The sequence below is a fragment of the Hylaeus volcanicus genome, chromosome 1 (genome assembly GCF_026283585.1).
Source record: "Hylaeus volcanicus isolate JK05 chromosome 1, UHH_iyHylVolc1.0_haploid, whole genome shotgun sequence".
NCBI lineage: Eukaryota > Metazoa > Arthropoda > Insecta > Hymenoptera > Colletidae > Hylaeus > Hylaeus volcanicus.
In genome coordinates this window covers 25373731-25392828 of record NC_071976.1, presented here as the reverse complement: position 1 = coordinate 25392828, position 19098 = coordinate 25373731, and the positions used below count along the sequence as shown (strand labels likewise).

Sequence of the window (19098 nt, the reverse complement as noted above, 5' to 3'; positions counted from 1 at the left end):
TTTAACGTGTATTCTCTCGTGACACTTTGATTCAGACCTGTGTAACCACTAAATTATGAAACGCATTGGAAAATGATTCGAATAAAAGTGTCAATTGATGAATTTTATATAACACATTGTATTTAAGCATTACATTCTCGAGATTTAATTTCAAGCAGATTTTGATGATTACCTCTTGTAGCTGTTTGCTTTTTCTTATATGTACTTAATATTTACAGAAATATTCAAAGCGTTTTAATCAAATCTTAAGGAGTATTTTATTCTACCTAATAAAGTTAAATAACCTCTCTTCATCTCTTCTAATAAAGGAAGAATGAAGTGAGATTTTATTCACTGGCCATTTAGACCACATAAATACCACGCTCCATAAACGTTCTGAGTATTATATTTATGAAAATATCAGTAATAATCAGTTCGCGAATCCCATGCATTTATAGCGCATGCAAATACGAAAAGCACATACACAATCCAACCCATGCTTCGTAAATGAATATTTCGCTCCGTATAAGTGCGAATATCCTGAAAACGTTTATCATACATTTTTCATATTCGCGTACACCGTAAATTCGCGAGATCCGCATCCTGCTTAATAAGTATTAAATGATGAAACTTTGCCCGCGGTAATCGTCTCCGTTAATATACATATAATTACACCACCTTCTACACTCGCCAGCTTGTGAAATTTCTGGCCGTGTAACCCTGTTCCATGTTCCACTCCCGATGCACCCTACTTTTAAATATGATCGAGAATGCGGTGAAACGAACAGCGACCGAGTCTTCGGGTCAAGTTTCTCGCAGATATGGCGGATTTTTGTACAGTGAACGTGAGCCGTTCAACTGTTTAACCAATCGTGAAATTTTCTGCGCAGTAATCATCTCTGATGATTTTTAATTGCATCCCTTCCTACCCTCTCCAGCTAGTGAAATTTCTAGGTGCTCGACCGTGCCCCTTTCCATCGTCCACCCCTGCGGTCCCCGCTGCGCTCAATGTTTAAATGCGATCGAGAATGTCGTGGAATGAACAGTGGCCCTCCCAGGTCCTCGATATCATAATTCACCTGTACTTCTGCCGGGTCGACGATACCAACCGAGCCGAAAAACTCCCCGGCACACCTGCGCTTGGCAGTAGGGCGACAATACATACCACGCGCACGTTGCACCGCGTATACGCGACGGTGAAACTATTGCCGCCGTGGCAAAACCAGGTGTGCCACGGAGACTTCCCACTTCGCCGTCTACAAATGCAACCGGCGCGGCGTCCACTTCACGATGACGAAGTTTGATCGATCCTACCATCGAAAACCAAAGAGTCGCGCGACGCTAACAAGGGAACGAGACGAAGCGTTAGATTTGGTCGGGAAACAGAAACCTCCGGCCTCAAAGGCATCCTGTAGCCGTGTCAGGTGTTCTATGAAGCCCCTTTGCGTAGTTTTTTTTTTCAATCATACAGCTGTATTTCTTGTTTACGCGTTGCGGATGTGTCATTCGACTGGGTTTGTTTAGGTATTTAAAGAGAAATGCATCGGGAACTGTGGAGACATTGGTTGTTAAAGCTTAACACTTCATTTACTCGATATTTGGGAGTAGATAAAGCTTGTGCACCTAGTAACGACAGGTGACTTCTGATCTCTTGATAATGAGAAAATTAAACCAGTACAATTTTTGTATCGATTACGAATATTAATAATTAGTTATACCCGTTTAAATATCTATGTCGATATTCGTGAATTAATATAGAGTAATGTAGAAAGTCCTCTTTTGCGGATCAGTAGGTAAAGTGTTAACCATCCTAGAGACTTGGAAATTTCTTAAGAAATTCTGTAAGAGTCACTGGATCATCCCCACCACTTCTCGGAACTGGAAGAGTCTCAGCGTTGAGCCACTATCTTTTATTTATCAGGCGAAATGCAAAGGTTCGTTAAGAGGATCGGAAACGAACGATACATAGTAAATATCGACCTTCGACCTTCTTAATGAGCTTTGCTCCATGCTTTGGAGATCTAGGACGATAGCGTTATTAATTAAGTAATTAAATTGCACGTACCTCAAGGGAATCTGAGCGTCGAGCTTCGAGAGAAGATAGGAGCGATTACTTTTCGAATCCATTGACGTTTAGGGAGTGTGACGCCTCTTAGACAGGATTCATCATCTCGAAAAGATACAAAAAAAAGATACAAAAATATATGGATACTTTTATGGTTCTTCTATCATCATTGTCACAAAAATGAAAATTAGAAAAATTCACACAACAAGGAACATCGCCCAATTCACCACCTCCAATTGCTATGAAACTTGATCCATAATTGGAACATTGAAAAATATTAAGCAAATAGGAAATTTTCAATGACGTAGATGCTTCGTTAATTCCAAAGTATATGAAAAAGATTTTTTTACGACCACCAAAGAAAAATTTCTTTATACCATGATCTGAATCTGTTGGAATTCAGACATCACTCTGTTCCACTCAGATTAATCTGCGAAAGCACGAAACAACCAATTAGGAATTTTCAGGTGTGTATACTCGCCTAGCACAAATCTGCTCCACGAGGTACACGAATATGCAAAGCAGACACGTTACACGCCTTAACCTTGAGAAACCGGGTTGCTTAATCCCCTAGTGCGAGTCCAGAAGTGGGTTTACGATGCATCGATCGCCATTGAATACGAGAGAAGAACTCCAAATCGTTTAAGTCCTAATTAGAACTCGGTGCTCCCGTATAAGCGAATAAATTGAGGACCATGTAAATTCTTAATCTTGGAAAGTAGTTGAGAAGTTGTACATCGGGAACCCAATCCTCGGCGCTGTCCTTAATACCAACCGGATAAACCCGAGTGAAATTTGCACAGCGCGGGACCGTGGCAAACCAGCCACTCGACGAGTAACACGAACTGAACAAACATAAAAATTTATGCCCGACGCGACACGGAAATTGGGGCGAACGGTGCAGCTACCAAATATGAATGCAAACAAATGGAAAAATGATACCATACGTTACATTGTTCGAGTTGTCAAATAATTTCGCTTTTGGTTTTCTAATGCGAGCAACCGCGCACCGCAGTGTCGTATTTCAGTGAAACTATGTATAATGCGAACAAACATGTTGCGCGCTTCGGTGAACAGTCGTCGATTTTCTAATGTACGCGGTGCTGGTATTATGCGTTCCAGGAAAGCGATGTTTATTCGTTATTTGCGGCGTTGCAGAGGGAAACAATGTTAGAATTATCTGTTGCGCTCGTGTAAATCACTCTAGATTTATAGCGTAACTGCGGTGAGTGAAATTCTTTGTTCATTTTTGTGTAGCTTGCGAAGTGGATTGTATAAATTCATGTTTCTCGAACAATTATAATTCATTGTTTACTAGTAGGTGCACACCTCGCTCGCAATAAATTTTATAAGAATAATCGCATCAAGCTGCTCAGAAAAATTGAATTATTCATGAGGTTAGCGGCTCTCTGTTCTTTAGAGCCTCGACAAATGAAACAATCGTCGTTGGCCGCAGAAAGAAATATTTACCCGCCTTTACGAGCATAAAAATGGTTGAACGAAAAGTTCAGTCACGTTTCCAAAGAGAAATTTAAATACAACATGGCACCCTTCGTGGGACGAAATTAATACACGTCGGTGATTGCACTCAACCTCGCGGTATCGTCCCCAGCGATCATGAGAGTGGGCGCAGGGAGGAAGAGATTACGTAATGCTCGATATGCTAATGAGGCGATAACCTCAAAGTACGGAATCGTCGCTGGCCGTGGTGCCCCTTCTATCGGGCAACGATACGTCGCAGGGCAAATAGCAATCCACTAATGTTCGAACAATGTGTACAATGTGCATAGATAATTCGTGCCGCGACGCACGCGAACGTTGCGCGCGCGCGGGAATCGGTAATGACATCAATCACGTGTTATAACCAATCAGCCGTACGTTTCGTTATCCTGAACCGATCCCACCCCATTTCCGATAGATCGCGTTTAATACGGCGACGGTGTTACGTAGCGGAACGAGTGCGGCAAAACGCTGTTCACGTTTCGTTAACTGCAACAATTTATTTACAGAGATTTAAGGGGAGAGTCTGGTCCAGCTAATGTATTTTTCTAATGCGTATCATTTCCAGATATAATTAATTTTTGTTATTGAAACTTTTTTTTACGTATAAAGGGACGTTCAAAGAAGAAAATTTGACAGTGTAGATTTAATTTGAATATATACGTACATAGATATATGTAGTAGTCGCAAGGAAAGGATTCGGTCGAAACGGTGGGATACGCGGAGCCCTGGGAAAACATCTGACAGATAAAATCAGAAAATTTTTCTCTTTAGTAGGTACGTAAAATCCGTATGAAGCTCAATTTGCAAAAAAAATTGTTAATTGCAACAATGGCGGCAAAAAAAACATGAAAATGAACGATACATGTCGGCCGTTATTTCGCAATAACTTTATGCTATAATAATAATTCATTAAGAGTCGAGGCTCATACGCATATAAACTTAATTACCTTCAATTTAAGCGTTGAATCAAGTGAATCGGATAAAAATTCGACGAGCTATGCGTCCCACCGTCAAATTTTCTTCTTTGAACGTCCCCTTATATGTAAAAAAAAGTTTCGATACCAAAATTAATTATATCTGGAAATTATATACATTATAAAAATACATTAACTGGACCAGACTTCCCCCTTAAAGAAAAATATATGATCAGGCGTTACGTGGAAAGAGTATGAAGTAAAGGATCTCCTAAAAAAAGGCTTCAGGGTTTTGTTTTTTATAATAAAATATGCCTGTCGACGTGGCGTAGTGGACACTTTCAATTATGTTTAATCACGATCATGTGTACCTTATTTAAAATATACCGATTGAAAATATTCAATTGTATTAAAAAACAAAATTCTGAAGCCTCTTTTGAAACATTCTTTACGTTCGCAGTGGTGTCAACGCTTCAAGTAAGCTATACAAATTTATGATCGAGTCTAATAATACAAAAAAAGACACGTGTCCAAAGTTAGACTATTTAATGTAATGCGATTCCTGTTCGCACATTTTGCAACAAAATGGCGCAGAGTCGAACACAAAATCTCAAAGCCTCCTATGCATCGATGCCGAAGCGGATGCAATTGCAAACGTAATAACACAAGTATTAAGAAGCAGAATCTCGGTCAGTTTTCCTCTGTGTGTCCGAGGCCACGGTATATACGTCACGAGCACGCATTTCTGTCATCAGGCTCGAGTAAATGCTCATATTTGGATTAATCTAGCAACACATCGCTCCCGGAGAGAAACGGAGCGGCCGATAGTCTGCGCGCGCACGTTCTCCGACTCCGTTTTCCAGGAAATTACGTTGAAAGCGCGGCTCCCGTGAAGAAAGCCACCCCCGCTTTTGCTTCCGTTCTTTCCATGATTCCCGCCACCCCAGGACCGTCATTTCCGTGACCCAGTGCAATTTCGGGCGGCGTGTCGCGTTCCCAGTTCCCCCGAAACTCGTTTGTTTTGCTTCGCGTTTGCGCGTCTTCGGCCGCGTGCCCGTTTCCCAAGGACCCTGTCCTCTATTATTTGCACCGGGACGCGTCCCTACTTTTGTCAACTTTACGACCGAATTTACCCCCTGACCGCAACAGTTTACGCTTCCTGCCGCTTCCGCGTCGTCGCCTATCGCGACGGATAATCGTTTCGCGATGGAGATATTAAGTTTCTTGCACAGGACGACGGGTTTTCGGAAAATGGAGTATAGGAGGCTTCCATGATCTTGAGCGAGGACGGAACGTGATGAAGGAAGTACGAGGTCCTTGTTTGCAAGTAGACGTCTTTGAAAAATGAGATGAAGGTTGAGTATTACGAAATTGCGTTCGTGGTTAAACTCTGGGTCCAAGTTATTGTTTGATCTATATGCATATATTTATAAGAATGAAGCCCTGACTGATTACAATCAACGCCCAAGCTAAACCGTTGAACCTAGGAAGCTGCAATTTTGCACAAAGGTTTCCTTTATTTCCTTATACAAGTAGTAAGAAAGAATATTTCGAAATTTAACCCCTAAGGGGGTAAAAAGGGTCTTAAATATAAAGTTATCAACAGGGAATGATTCTTTGCTTGAAAACGAATCGAAAATGAAGAATAATATTTTTCCATAGGAAGCTTCGTTTTCGTAAAAATAAATCGAAAGGTTTGGCTAACCATCTCTGACCACGACTGGCCAGTTCTACTAATTCTGGCATTGTCTCATGTATCATACCTCTTCTATGGAAAATGCAATTTTTTAAATAATTACAACTAATCGAAATGAACGCTAACATAACAGGAGCCACATAAATTAGCAACATCGGTAGAAATGGTGAGTAATGGTCAGAGACGATGATCAAGTCGTGCACGTGCTCCAAAGAGATTCAAGACCAATTTTCTCAAAATTGAAAGCTCAAATTAAAAAAAACTCTGTTGCTCATTTTCGATTTATCTTTTCCTCACAAAAGCATCTATGTATGTAGAATGTAATTTTTTTAAAGACTCATTTAACACGTTGACTAATAATCGAGAAAATTCCTACGAGGCTAAATTTTGTTTCTATACGATTAGAAATGTTGTGATCCAACATTTGTGGTAGTACCTATTATTACTGCAACCTCTTTAGAATTAATCAATCCTGCCCAGATTAATTTTTGTGAACACCTCACCTTCAGAATTAATTTATTTAATTCCTCAGTGAAAATTCCTGTCACCCACGTGTGGGCGACGTGACGGTGTAGAAGCATTTTTTTAAATCGTTACAAATGACGAATACATGTATACCTACACTAAAGAAATGAACAAACTACAAGAGGCAACCATCGTTATCCAAAGGCTCACCATATTCGACCCTGTCTAGAAGTTCTAACAATTTTTGTACTCCAATGATGCGCAGTTGTTTACCTTCACCTCAAATAGCCACTTCTGACTCCAATAGACGTCCTGTCCTCGGGTTTCTCCAACTTCTAACTACGTTAAATATGTCGCTGGTTAATAAAAGCTTCCTCGTATACGTCAGTCGAAACATTCTGACACAGCCAATTGAATAACAAGTTCGATAAGTAATTGTCCTCTGCTCTCCAAAAATAAAAGTCCAATCTGGAACGAATTGAAATCTGAGTAACGAGCGGTACGTCGAGAAGTACGTCCTCCACGATCTATCAATTTAATAGAAAATCGTTCGAGAACTGTCTGGCTACTCGATTAAAACGTTCCTAGTACACGGTCGTACATAAACCACACATGCAATGTTTCTAGTGGAACTATTTTCAGCGATTCGTACAATTAAAAGGTATTGGCTTTTCTTGGCAATTCTAGAAAATTTAATCGCAATTAGCTAGGAACATAACCACTTGAATGGACGTTTACGGTACTCATTGAGGGTCTATTAAAGAAATGAAACTAGTACAGAAAATGCAATTTCCACTGTTTCTATGTCGTAATGCAGATGGTTGTGAAACTTTCATTATAATTTTACTTACATGCACTGCATGTACAGATCTGAAAATCAATGCTTTTGAAATCAACGCAAATTAACTGATTTCAATGACCAAAACGGGAAAATGCGTATCTTCAGGTGTCGAATAATTAAAAAATATGGAACTATGGAAAAAGTATATTTTTTAATTCCATTTGGTAAAAGATACATAAAAGGTTGCCTGGTAAAATATAAAATAAAAAAGGGAGGTCACAAAATAAATATATGAAAATGTGGAACAAATTTAGGTGCACGGCAAAACGAAGTCGATGATCAAAAAATAATATCCACTCTAAATGTGAATAATATAAATAACATAGAGCGTAAATAAAATATGAAAAAAAAAACGGGAGAAGGTCACAAAATGAATATATTAAAATGTGCAGCAAATCTAGGTGGACGGCAAAACAAAGTCGGCGATCGAAATTATTATCCGCTCTAAATGTGAATAATATAAATAATATAGAGCGTAAATAAAATGTGGAAAAACGCGAGAAGGAAACAAATCTAAATGTATGAAACAAGGTTAACGGTCGGAAACTAATATCCATTCCAGTGCCATAGAAATGTACTCGGGGTTAAATTGAATTGGTCATTCGAGGTCACTTCCCCGATTCATAGAATCATACCAAACATTATTTCTTCATTTCCGCTTTACCAGCTGGCCCCTTTGTTGTACAGGCAGAGATCATGTGCCAGCGCGTTTACGCAATGAGACGAGAAATGTTACCCTGCCGGTGGCTTTGAACGGCCAATTGAGTTTGATTAAATTTTACAAGATGATTCTGGAAACTGGAACGAGCCGGAGCTCTTTTCCAAATGAAACTACAAAAAATTGATGCGGCGTAAAATTGAAATACCAAGAGAGAAAAAAACTATCCTTCGATGACGTACTTCTTTTCTTTTTGCTTATTTTTCTAAATGGGACCGTGTTTTTGGTTTCATAAATAGATTTCTCGGCAAACCAAAGATTTAGGTCGAGAAGCAACTAAAGTACTTCTCCTTCATTATTCAAAACTCTCATCAAAAATTGTTCATGTTTAGAATTAAATCAAGCAACATGGTTTTACTTACGTTAAGGAAAATGATCTATTTTTCAGGATTAAAAATCGATATTCCCGTTGCTTAAGGTCTTTAAAATATTTCTACCAGATTGTATTACACAAATTTCAAAATTCCCTCGAAACTGGTCCAAGAAAAAAAGACTACTCCCTTCATAAACACTCGTAGACCATGTGTGTATACACACTCTAAAAGGACAGAGATTTCCAGATTTCCTCTAAAACCAACAAAAATACGTCCACGTTATCGCTCACATCTCTCAGAAAGACAGAGAATCCTCCTCCATTTTTTAAAACACCCTAATAACGTAGAAGAGAAATGGATCCGTCTTCGTCTAAGGGAGTCCTCAATTGGGCACTCTATTCCGCCAGAGGAGCCAGGATTTGAGCCATACCTAATCCAGCAATTCAATTGACCGACTTCTTCCTCTCTCCTTCGCGTTAAAGAAAAAAAAAAAAAAGGACAAAGGGAGGTGAAATTTAGATCGAATTCAACACGGGAACTGGGAAATGCGACTGTTATCTTGGGGTTGGCCACTCGCTTGGCTCAAAATTTGCATCGTCGTGCCGCGCAAAAGGCATCCGCATTCGCGTCGCATTCCGAACTATCCTGCGCGATTAAAAAGTACCAGGGGGGTTGGCTGCGCCGGCTCCACGGCAGGATTCCAGACGTCGACGTTCGCTACTGAATAATTCAATGAACGTGCGTTAATTCCCATATACACGGTGAACGTCTACGCCAGGGAGACACGCGAACACCATGGGACCACGGGCCCGAAACTTTGAATTGTTAATCGGCTCGCGTCGCCCAGTTTTGAATCATCCTTGGGGTTCAGGCCACGCCACTTGCCATTAATTCTCTACATCAACTGCCGTATTAATAATTAACGCGTCCACCAACGTCCTCTATCATTCGTACGTCCATCGACGAGGCCGTAGTCACGAGGAGGGCTCGCACTTTCACATTCATTTATGTTAGATGACGTCTTCGTCGCAATGAATTGGATATACGAAAAGAAATGAGAAAGAATAAAAAGAGTTCTCGTCTATTTATTTATTTTATCGATCGGTGCAATGCAACACAGTGGCGATGTCATTGTGAGTAGGTGAGGTTCAGCAACAGATGTTTTACTGCCTAATCATAATTATTAGAATGTGTGTATGCATTTATGGCGAGTGAAAATATGGGAGAATGTACGAGGATGTGTATAAATACAAGCGTACATGAAACATGCGTTACACTGTGTAGAAGATAAGACATTATTTCATTTAAATCTGAATTCTTTGCCTTGATCTGTAAAAATATGAATTTGCATAAGGCTTACGTAAACTTTTAGGTAGGAGATGTCTCGTATATAGGACAGAAAAGACAGATTAATAAAAAGGAGTCATTAAGGTATCATTAATTATGAACGACATTAATATAATTTACGGTACGTTTGAAAAGAACAACGGCATTTTAAAATCCGTCATTAACACGGTTCTGCTTTGTGTACGAACCTAAGTTTCCTAACGACTTAGGTATTGCTAGGAAATATCAGTTAATTTTCCCTGGGAAAGAGTCCAGCCGCGTCGCTCGCAATAGCAATTAACGCATCGTAAATCCGCACGCAGAGGGAACGGATCGTTGATGTATGAACAAGTTCCATCGAGACAAGGGACTCTCGTGTCCAATGTCCCTCAGAATTTATCAAAAAAGTGCGAAATTGCGCGAAGATAAGCGCAATTAATCAGAGACGAGACATGAACCTCGAAAAATATTTTTGTATTTTGTGAATGGAGATCTGATACATTTATACATTTATTTATTTATGAATACGTACTCATTGAAAAGAAGAACTTTTGTAATTCTATGAAGTGGAGAGAAAAAATTAAACGCATCATTGACTGATGTATGCGAGCATGACTGTAGCTCTACTTGGATGCAATAAAGAAACTCAGACCTGATTATTTTTATAAATTTTGATAACGACACATTTTTAAGCTGCTTAAATCGTAAGAAAAATAAAAAGCACAGACTATCTTGGAGATCCTAGAATAACAAAAAAATACAAAAAGAAAGTCTGTTTTTTAAAGCTTCAAGCTAATAAAAAAATGCGAGTAGAAATTGATTATTCCAAAACGCCAGACTGACATCCCGTCCGTCCCCTGCCCCCTCTCTGCCCATAGTCCATTCACGGTGCAAAACTGTCGAGAGGGAAAAATACGAGCAGAATCGACGCTCATTGTTTTGATAATTATTTTGATTACGCTCGATACGCGCGAAATATCGAGGACAAACGATTTTTCGTGATTTGTTTTCGAACCGTTCCGAATCGTCCGAGTGGATTTTATCGACAACCAGCCGCTGTGTATGAATACAGGGGCCTCGAGATACATCATCTCGGCGATGATGGTCCAATCGTTTATCAAACCGTAAGCTACGGACGTGCCGCGCTCGGTCAAGTTGAATTAGAGGGAAACATTGCGTTAAACGATAATGCAATTCACAACAACCGCAAACGATCGATCGGTCGCAAGCGACATCGCTTAATTCGTCAATTATTTAAGGGTTAACTCTACGTCGCGACTGGTCTGTCTATGTCACGAATGGCCAAAGCTCCGTTGCATTCTTTATGGACGCTATGAATGCCAATAAATTACGCACTCGTTAATTACTAGGTTCTGCGGCACGGTGAATGCTAGACAATTAAGCTAATGTCCAATTATTGTTAGAGACCAGGCGTTAAGTTTGTTAGAACGATAGATGAGGAATTATATAAGGGCGTAGGAAGTGTTAATTCCATTGGGAAGTTAAGTTTCTGTTTGTCGTGGAACATTTCATTTTGCGGTACGAATTCTAATTTTCTGTTAAATATCTGGACTTGGAATTTAATGTTTATGGAGGATACAAGAGTTTTCAATGGTATCTAAACTATCAGGTTGTCCCAAAAGTTTCTTCCATTTCATTAATAAGTAATACGTACACAATATTTTGTATCTAATGTTACATTATTAAATTGCGTACGATTCATTTTGCTCCGTTACTGTTATACAATATTAACAACTAATAAATAAGGTTGTCTATTTTATATAAACACTGCCACAGAAAATAATTGAGCGCAAGTCATGGAAGAAACTTTTGGGACAACCTAATACATTATTCTCAGTCGACTAAACTAGTGTGGCTTTAAACAAAGAAATTTATATATGATAACACCATTCGTTGTGTTGGTTATTTTGATTAATGAAGAAGTTTCGGTTACTGCAGAAATCGTCAGCCCTCATTTCGCACAATAATCAAGATTCTAGCATATGTTTTCTGTTCTCTGAACGAAATTTTCTCACCTAATATCCCCTCGACGCAAAATCGTCCCGAATCCATAATAATCGTCTGTTTCTCTGCATAATTCGCCACCGACTATAGGTATTACGTAAACACTATGCAACCGAAGCTATCGTTAGTTACGTCGGTTACCTCTACTACTGCAAAATCTCCCAGGCCCGATGTCCCGCAATAATCGAGGTCCCGCTCTTCCGTTATCGGAGAATCTCAGTCGCGATGGGATTGAACCGATCGGAGCAATCACGGAGCGAATTTTTCTCGCCCAATATCTCTTGAATGCAGAGTTCGTCAACGGAAGGAGCGCGTAGTAGTCGTCACGGTGCGTTTCTCCGTGAAAAAGTCGTCATTGCGAACGGAACGTCGATTGCATTTTAATCCAGAGAGAAAATCGCGGCGTTACGGCTGACAGCACCAGGGGCGTGCAACTAGTTTGCAGTACGCATTTGTTAAATCCAATCGGCTCTCGCGATGCCAAGTGAACCGCGACTCGTTTCATTGGCGTCGCGACGCAGCTCCGTGTTCTCGCTCTTGCGTACACCCCGGAGCGTACCCGCCGTCCTCCGTCGCCCTTACCCTTCCCCCTCGTCTTCGTTCTCCCATCCCTCCGCCCACTTCGCGTTCTTTTTGTTTCGTCCCTGTTCCACGAAATCGTACAGGAAGCGGCCGAAGGTAACGAACGAAATATTGGATTAAGCAGATAAAGGTAGCACGAACCGCAATAAGTCCTCCGGAGCGTGTACACGCGAGGGACGAAGCGGGGGAACAATGAAACGCGATACAGGGGCGAGATAAGAATGAAATTGCGTTATGGCCGGTCGAGCTGTGGTTTTCGATTCGATGCGTTTTATCACTTCCTCGCCGGACACCCTGCTACAATTTGTCCTGACTCGTATCCACCGTCGGTGCACACAAAAGGTGGAACCGCCGGACCAGACAAAGGGATTTTACCGCCTTCTTTTCATCCCTTTTTTGATTTTTGATCGGTCGAAATCCGATTGGAAGAGTAATGACTACGATCGATGGAATCGTAACATCTGAAACAGCTAGGCTAACACTCTTCTGTGAGCTGTCTTCTTCGAGTGTGCCAATGAATATCGCGATGTTTCTTTTCAATTTAGACTGGACTTTCGTTTGAGTGTTCAGAAAAAATATCGCAATTTTCTTCCGATGCATCCGAACGTTCCGAACGTTATCCTAGTAGGAAAAGTAGAAATAAATACTTTTTTTATTCTACCTTTATCATTCGTTATCCTACCCTTCCTACCTGCATTAATTATTACATCATATACTTGGATACTTTAATAACCCAAATCCTAAAGTTGAGTTGTACCTACAATCTTTAAAAAAAAAACACGTCTGTACACGTTAATTTTATAAATACTTGTGTATTCAGCAGCATACTCTCGAGATGCAGCTAAAATCCTGTAAATTCCAGTAGTACAGATCAATACAGAGTGATCCATATAAACCAATATCGTACATTCTCTTCCAGTAACTAGAAGTTTGAAGAATAAAATTTTACTCTCTGTATCATTGTATATCATTTCGCTTAAAAACCATGTTGTACTGAAATCCTGTCAATTCTAGTAGTACAGATCAATACAGAGTGATCCACATAAACCAATATCGTACATTCTCTTCCAGTAACTAGACGTTTGAAGAATACAATTTTGCTCTCTGTATTATTGTATATCATTTCGCTTAAAAACCATGTTGTACTGAAATCCTGTCAATTCTAGTAGTACAAATCAATACAGAGTGATCCACATAAATCAATATCGTATATTCTCTTCCAGTAACTAGAAGTTTGAAGAATAAAATTTTGCTCTCTGTGTCATTGTATAAGATTTCGCTTCAAAACCATATTCTGCTGAAATCTTGTCAATTCTAGTAGTACAGATCAATACAGAGTGATCCACATAAATCAATATCGTACATTCTCTTCCAGTAACTAGAAGTTTAAAGAATAAAATTTTGCTCTCTGTATCAACGTATGTATATCATTTCGTTTGAAAACCATGTTGTACTGAAATCCTGTCAATTCTAGTAGTACAGGTAAATATAGTATAGCGATCCATATAAACCGTTACATTCGCGTTGTTGCTTAATGTATGTTATATGGGGGATATTCGTATTACCGACGTTGTGTTATCGAGTAAGCCGATAAACGTGAGCGTAACGTGCTGTGAAAATGGAAAAAATGAATTCTCTATCCGCGGATCAAAAAGGAGTTCCGTAATTCCGTTCCTCTTATAGAGATTGATCGACCCGGTAAACACCATATTTCATCGAACCCCGTTGTTATATTCCTCCTTCGTTCGTGTATCTTCGGGCTTCGTGTCGTTTAACATTGTCCTCCCCTCCATTCATTTTATCGGAACGCGCTGGCTTTCCGAAATGCGACATAGGAGAACCTTACACAAGTTCACAATTTACTCGATACGACACTCTTGAGTAGCGAGTTTACAATTTATTCCTGCTGTGCATGCCATTTTCGTTTGTGAAATAACTAATAAAAGCTTTAGAGATTTATAGAACAGGTTACAGGAGAATCTTTGTACCGACATCTCTGGAAACTGCGTTACAATGGAATTTGGCGTAATATCTAGTTTTTAAGTCGATTTTGGGAACAGCGCTGAGATTCATCTCGCTAGCAATCCTTTTTTTTTAGGTAGGAGCACATCGGTTCAAATTCACCTATTTCCCCAACTATTTTATACCATTTTTATAACAGTTTTATACCGTTTTAATTTATCTTTTTTTTCTTTTTCGTTGACGACGTTTATAAAACGTGAAATTTGAGAAGCACTGCCTTATGTGATACAAATTGTAGATACACGAGTGCACGCCCACGCAAGCACACACACACACGCGCGCGCACGTGCGCGCGCAAAGGATACAAGCCCTTTGTTAAATTCGGTTGGTTCGTAATCAATCGATGACCCGCCAATTACCAGTTTCCGTCTTAATTGGCAAACATGGTCGGAACGAACGAGAGGATGAACGGGTCGTGAGTCTTCGATCCTAAATCTGACCGGTTCGATCGCGTATGAAACGCAGACCCTTTTCCACCGAATTTCGTTAAAATCTCGCGCCATGAACATTGACAATTTTCACTACGTCAATTGTTCGAAACTTCGCGACAGGTTTTCGCAACGATAACCTTGTAATACTCTGCAAAATTGACTTTCTTTTTATTCTTCTTGCTTCGTTTATTTTGGCTTAAAGGAGAATGTTAAAAATGTGGTCAATTTGGGGGTTGGTAGGGATTTGCACTGTTCTCATTTTACTTTTGCACGTACATATGCTGCCATCTTCCCTCTCTCATAAGACATAATTGCTTCTCTAATAAATAATCACTCGTAAATGTCAGACGAATCTGTAGTCATAAACTACATTTCCAATTTGCAATTTCACAGCTAATCGTGTCTGATTGTTCATTAGTCATTGGCCCTGGTAATTCATTACTAATTAATCACGATAACTGATTATTCATTAATTATGGATTACATTAGCCCCACGACTCGCCGATGAATGGGGTCCGTTCAATCTTATCGCTCGATGGACGTATAAATATTTATATCGTTACCGTCGACGGTGGAATTTGAACTTTTTAGATGTAAATACGAAAACTCGAGTTCTTTTCCGTGCCGTCGCATCAAAAACTTCTCGGACGATGAAACTTTCGGCGAACGGAGCGGGGGATTCTAATTCTAACTTCGACGCCGTTTGTAATTCAGTTTTACCAACGTAACACGAACGTTCATTACCACGGGTAACCTCTCCACACGCTTTATCATATCTATGTAAATACGTGTGTTCGTTGCCTGGTCGTTTCATGCTTTGCATAATAAAACATCGTGCTCGTGCTACCACCCCAAGCCGATTTTATTCTCAACACGGAACCTTTCTTCCAGATCGTCTCTGTACGACGATGCACATGATTCGAAAGAAAGTATTACACCCACGCTTCGCAACGTACGTGAACGGACGTACAAAATTTTAATCGAATAATACATGACCAAAACAACTTTCGGTAGTTAGTAACTTTAGCTGCTTACAGCGTTCATTTAATTAAAAAGTTGCTAGGTTAAGCTTCTACTAATTCAAACGTAACACGATTATGTAATTCAGATTGTAATTTTTATTGACAATTTTCATTGAATCGTGGTTCAAACTTGTTGTTTTATTTGTCATTAAAAGTTCTGCACCTAAATGAGAATTTATGTTGACCACGATGGATAGTAAAAAAGTCTCTTCATACTTGAATCTATAGAATTTTTATTTTCGAATAACTCATACATCATTTTAATTGTCATAATGGCGCGACACGTACAGGATGTACACAATAAAAGCTACTATATTATATTACCACCTCGTTAGTGGATACGAGGTAAATAAATTTGTTTCGCAACTCGTATCTGAAACGCAGGGAAGTATTAATTCACCTCGAGAGAAGTATTTCAAAATTTTCTCTACGTTTAAATGTAACTAATGATTGTGTAACATTGATGAAAATAATATAATGAAAGTTACTGTATTATATTAAAATACATAAATAGGGATACTGCGTAGTGTTTCTATGGGTGTGTCTATATGTGAATTTCATCCGTACGAAGCACATGTTAATATTTATTTTAGATACAAATGGACTAATAAAATGGAATATATAAAAGATAAAATATATAAAAAATGAATCGTTAGTCACGGTTGATTGTGTCTTAATGCCACAACATTACTCTTGCTACACTCTATAATTATGTAAACTATTGAAACTGGTCAAAAATAGTGTTATAATAGTCAGAATAGTGTATGTCTCTGGAACAATTCGAAAATTTTTTCTCACAGCACTTCCGTAATGTCTCCGCCAATATTGTATGAAATATTGTAAAAAACGTTGCTGCAACTTGCACAGAAGCGAACACCGACACCGTTGCAGCAACTTCCCGGAAATATTCCATCAAATATTTCGAATCCGGCACATAAATATTCTTCCACTATTCCTGCTATGTTCTGCTCCGTCTACATGAGTAACGTACAGGAATTCTCAGCTCTATTATTGTGCAATTATTGAAGCATCGCTGTGCATCGAAACTCTTGATGCTTGTAGTTGTTTATAAACTTGGCGCACAGTCTATTCATAAACGTGTGCATAGTATTACGTGTTCATCGTGCATAGCTTGCGTTCATTTTGTAAAGTTATAAAAATTATGTACCGATCGGTGAAAATTCTGAAGTTTCCGATCGGATCTAAAACAGAAATTCAATTTTGAGTCTCTGGTTATCTCCAACCGTGTCCAACGTTGTGATTTAAATATTTTATTTTCATGTATCTAATTCTGATTTATGGCAAATGAAAATTGTAAGTAGTAATGTTATTTTATCTTCGTTTTTTTTGTAAAGAAATAGGCCTTACCTAGATCTAATATACGTTACTTTTGAGATTATGATGGAATTTTGAGCTGTTAGAAATAAAAGTGGACGAATTTTAAAGAAGTAACACTGATTTAAATATGTAGTAATACGAATTTGCCATGGAGGTTATGCTTATCTATAAAATGCGTAACAGTTCTGAATATTATGTATAAAAATACAGAAAAAAATTGATCAGGAATCGACCTACATTGGAAATTTCTCGAATATTGGAAGAGCATCGAGATGTTTTGAGCGAGCACCCCATAAAGACCACTTTCGCGACATTTCCTACGGTCCCGTTTATATCCTCTCTGAAAGACGCTCGTAAGACGTTGATATCGTATTTACACTCGCCTATATACGGAAAACGTTTTCCGCTGCAATTGAATCGGAAGTTCGAGGAAGTAAATAAAAATCAAAAACCAAAAATCAAAAATTGTAATTTTGTTACCAATGACGTCACAAAGTCCTCTTTCACGTGTTAAAGAAAAGAAGCAAAATTAGCCAAAACATGTACTAAAATGGGAGAAAGTTTACCACGAGCACAAATCCCAAATTTATTTCCTTCTCAGAACAGCCGCAGCGGTTTACTTTTGCATTTTAACGAGCATCAGTTATTTTCAGTAACTGGTTAGGATTACCCCAAGTGTATCGCGAGCTTTTTTTCAGAATTCAAAGGCTTCGTCGCTCAACAAGTCGTTAACGCAATCTACATAAGAAGATTAGCAATTAGTGTAATAGAAAATTAAAGAGTTAGATAAAACCTTAAAACATCCGTAAATATTTTCAATCTTTCAGAATAGACTTCCCACCGACGAGCATGAATTTTATTTGAGATGAATGAAACGCTTTTTAATATCGTCCCCAGACACCAGTTTTTGGATTTCGAATTTAATTCGAATGGGAACGAGGAAGCCTCGTCGCATTATCAGCGAGCGGACGCTCGCTTGTTATTCAAGAATTGTTTTTGCCGGCCATCCCCCACCATCGGTGGACAAAATTTAATTAAGCGCGGAACTTTGCAGGGACATGATTAATTTTTCGTCGGTTTATTACCCATGAGCGCGGCGATATCGCTCGAATAACAGATCTCCCTAAATTCGTGCAACAACTGCAACGCAAACACCGAGAATGGGAAAACGGTGTTATCAACGCGGGCCGCTCGACGCGCGGCAATGTCGTTTAACGACCGACAAACGAGCAATTATAATTAGATATCCGTGTCGCTTAACATTAATTAGGACGTTAAAAAAAGTTCCTTTTGTAACCGGGGCGGTAAAGTTTCAAGTCAATTAGAAAATTTTCGAGCCGCGTAACAGCCCTCGGAGCAACGACGCGCCGTCGGCGTCGTCGCGCTGAGAGCGGACGTACCTGGGCGAAATGGTAAATCTATTAAAAAAGTTATTTCCCTCGAATAAACGTTTATTCAACGCGAAAGGGCGGGTCGAAACTGGAAAGCCACGGGGAACGTCCCATTGAAACTCAAAGTCCATCGTTTAATCGAAATAATGATGCAGTTAAATCATTTGTCGGTGGACTCTTCCCTCCCGCCGTGCTTTTATTTCACTGGCGCGCTTTTTGGTACTAATCGAACAAAGTAATCAGCCGAGGAAAGCAATCGAGCGTTCGTTCATCGATCGAGCCCTCGACCAACGAAAATACGATTCTGCTTGAAAAGAAAAAAAAGATTTGTCAACGTTGTCGCAGAACTATTCCGTTAACGCCGATAATAATACGTAGTATCAGCGCCTCCCATATCCAAGAATAAGGAGTCAAACGACAACACGAAACGTAGGGTACGGGATTGGTCGCGTAGGTAAAGCGGTCG

The 19098-nt window shown here is 39.4% G+C and overlaps 1 protein-coding gene and 1 long non-coding RNA gene across 2 annotated transcripts in view; one reads left to right on the top strand and one right to left on the bottom strand.

Annotated features, from left to right (window-relative positions):
- LOC128872790 (uncharacterized) overlaps window positions 1–12067 on the bottom strand; it is a 61949-nt gene extending 49882 nt beyond the window's left edge. The window contains exon 1 of the long non-coding RNA XR_008456257.1: window positions 11858–12067. This is a non-coding gene — a long non-coding RNA (uncharacterized LOC128872790). The remainder of the gene's footprint in view (window positions 1–11857) is intronic.
- LOC128872783 (zwei Ig domain protein zig-8) overlaps window positions 1–19098 on the top strand; it is a 130175-nt gene that overhangs the window by 60861 nt on the left and 50216 nt on the right. The window lies entirely within an intron of this gene.